Raw genomic sequence first — 3,461 nt, forward strand, 5'->3', positions numbered from 1 at the left:
CTGGAATCGAATCCTACCTCAGGCATTGTTCCAAACACGTCTGAGGGGCGCTTGTGCATCCATAGCTTGTGTGCATCCATAGCTTGTGTGCTTAGCTTGCCAAACATCAGGCCCTTTCCCTCCACGATCAGGTCTGAAAACCTGTTCATGTGCTAAAGGTTGTATCACTCTGCCAAGCTCCCGCACAAATCAAATCTGACTGTCTTTTATTTATGCATTCATGGCTTGCTTTTAATAGGTTGCCTTGAAAACGCTTTCGCGCTCCATGTCATGTCGCTGTGGCTTTTAGCTGACCGCAGTCAGATGGCAGCGGACCCGTCCCTGACCTGTCCCTGACCTGTCCCAGTACCTGAGCTTACCCGTCCCTGAGCTGACAAGTACCTGAGCTGACCAGTACATGAGCTGTCCCTAACCAGTCCCAGTACCTGAGCTGACCCTGCTCTGTCCCAGTCCAGTCCGCTCCCAGCAGAGTTAATTCAGACCAGTGTAGGGTGTCGAATCAGCATTTAGACTGGTGAGATAGAAGGGGTGTGAAGAGGCAGGAGTTGACCCTTGTGAGGTCTGGAGGTTGAGAAATACTCTTATTAGGTTATGATTCCACAGGAGGCTGCAAAGGTGCTGTTCAATGTAGAGCCTTCCCACATACACATTTACACGTTTAGTAATTTAGCAGACGCTTTTATCCAAAGCGACCTACATGCCCACGTGTCAAACACACACACACGCACACTTACGTAATTAATTACTTGTTCATTTCTAATAATTACATGTAATGCTGGAAGAATAGAATTCTTTATAATGTGTTATATTCCATAATTCCATTCCTGTATTGTCTGTTATGTATTGAGAATGTGCTGATGTCTTATGAAAGTCGAAATATTTCTATAAGTGCCTACTGGTCAGTCATCGGACTCTGAGAGCAGTCAGAGAGGGAGCATGTGTGTCTCCATCCCTCACACACACACATGCACATACACACGCATGCATACACACACATGCGCACGCATGCATACACACACACACACACACACACACATATGCACACACATACGCACACGCACACAAATACGCATGCATACACACGCACACACGCACACACGCACATACGCACACATACGCACACGCACACACATACACATGCATACACACACACACGCACACATACGCACACGCACACACATATGCATGCACACACACACGCACACAAACATATCAATGCAACCCAAGCATCTGAAATGGTCATCATGTAGACTTGATTGCAACCTTAACAGCTCCAAAGAAGATAATAATATAAGCTTCATGCGCACAACCCCAAATTAAAGGTATTTATTAGCACCCCCCCGGCCTAAAGGTATTGAGGAGCTGTCTGTGCCAAGCGTATCATCCAGCACAAATACACAGACACACACACACACACACACAAAGTTTACATTAAGCAAATAAGCCTTCTTCTCTATTATGGTTATCCACTAGCTGTTCTCAATATAAGCTTCCACAAAGGATGAAGTTGGAATTGTGGAACTCAATCATGGATCATGTGTGTTATACATATCCAATCACTGCAGCCAGAAAAGTAAGGATCCACCAGCCTCAGTCTCTTTGATGCTACCCAAGACTCACGATTCCTTCAACCTAAACCTTGAATTAATGTCATCGTCCCTGTGTATTTGTGTCTTTATGAATTATGTGCTTGATTATTGATCTAAAAAACACTTGATTTTACTGACGTTTTAATCAAATAAAGAAATTTAATGAATCCAGCCTAACGTCTTGTCACTGTTTGAAGAGTCGTTCGTGAGTTGAAATGTTGATTATCATGAAATAAAAGTAGCCTACTTGTAATACGATTTCATTGGCATACGTGTATCATTTCTCATACTTGTTCAGTATTGTGCCGTCATAAAGGTACAGAGAATGTTGGGGATATTACAAAGTTCCATTTTGAGTCGTCTAATCATTCTTGGTCCAGTGCGACAGAGAACAGTGCAACTTCGTTTTTCTACCGTGACTTTCGTTACCTAGATATTATTTTCATGTTATAATATTATATTATTATAATCCATATTCGCCTTTTTTTTAAACGCCGTTGTCTCCAACCTGTCATCCAACATCAGGTAATTAGCGTATTGCTTTTATCGTAAGCTCATAGATAATGTATCGTTTGCCTTTTAGTATAGCCTATCGGCGGCTAGAAAGGAAAAGTTAGTTAGGCCTACTATTATTATTATGGGCTCTGGGTGGCACCATTGGCAGTAGTAATTTTGGCACCATTGGCAGTTCATAGTGGGTATTTTACTGGGTTGCAGAAAAAGTTCAGTTCATAGACAGAGAAAGTTCCTTGCAGAAATGGGACTTGCTTTATGATGATGTGTTGCCATGGTAACAGATATTACGTTAACATTAGCCAGCAGCACCCATAGAAATAAACATGTTTATTTCTATGGCCAGCACCTAGGTTAGGCATTCTGACGTTACCTTTCAGATGACGTCATAATAACGTGTGAGACTAACGTCCTTGCTAGACAACATAAGGCAAATTGAACAGCGTTTAATTAATCAAAGTGTTTATTCCCTTGGTAAATAAGATTTAAGGTTTATTCTTCTCAGTGAATAAGTCCACTTAATCCACAGGTGGAGACGATGGATCAAAGCCTTCCTTTCGTAAAGGTAATACTTTATTAGAAATGGATTCATTTTATATTTAATTTACTCAGAACAGGGTTTGACTGTGGCTCAACTAGATAAAGTGACAAAAAATGTACTTCATTGCTTAGGTTATCCAGGTCCGCCCCCGCCCCGTGTGGAACAACACTGGACTATCTGTGAGTATCCTGAAGCCCTGTTTGTAGAAAGCTATTCTGTAATAGAAAATAAATAAAGAATAACATTTAACTGCCAAAGCTGCCTTGACTATCTGACTAAAGCCTCTCTGTTCGGTTTCACCTGGCAGCCCATCAGTGAGGGCAGTGAGCCTGGAGCCTCTCAAACCTTCAGCCTGGTAAGACCTGTAGCTGGAGCCGCTGATTGACTCATCCACACTGCAGCTGACTGACAGAGCAGATCCGAATTGCATTTGGGCCAGAACCAAACCACATCAGGGCCAGAACCAAAAAGTCCAGGGGCAGAATCAGTGCTATCTAATTTTAGCAGTGTAGCAACTAGCATGTTAAAATGAATATAAATTAAAGTGTTATTATTGTGTGTGTGTGTGTGTGTTTTTGTGTGTGTGTGTGTCTTTAGTCTGAGGATGACCAGAAGACCAGCAGCAGTGGCAGTAGGGCTACATCTGGAGCTTACAGCCACTCCTCCTCCTACTCCCTTAGTTTCTGTGAGGTGAGAGATGTATGTGTGTGTGTCTGCTAGTTTTAAACTTGTAAGAGCAGCCCTTTCTGGCCTACACGACTGTCCTCTCTTGCAGTAAATCTTTCATATGATACTTTTGTCCACAGAGTTACAACACC

The 3,461-nt window shown here is 42.5% G+C and overlaps 1 protein-coding gene across 1 annotated transcript in view; it reads left to right on the forward strand.

The window, feature by feature from the left end:
- The window catches only part of aco1 (aconitase 1, soluble), a 23,496-nt gene extending 21,750 nt beyond the window's left edge, over window positions 1-1,746 (forward strand). Inside the window, exon 22 of the mRNA XM_080860013.1 lies at window positions 1-1,746. This exon is cut by the window's left edge and continues 513 nt beyond it. The gene's annotated coding sequence lies outside the window, so the exon portion shown is untranslated.
- Window positions 1,747-3,461: the final 1,715 nt, after the last annotated feature.

This window comes from Sprattus sprattus (genome assembly GCF_963457725.1).
Source record: "Sprattus sprattus genome assembly, chromosome: 21".
Taxonomy (NCBI): domain Eukaryota; kingdom Metazoa; phylum Chordata; class Actinopteri; order Clupeiformes; family Clupeidae; genus Sprattus; species Sprattus sprattus.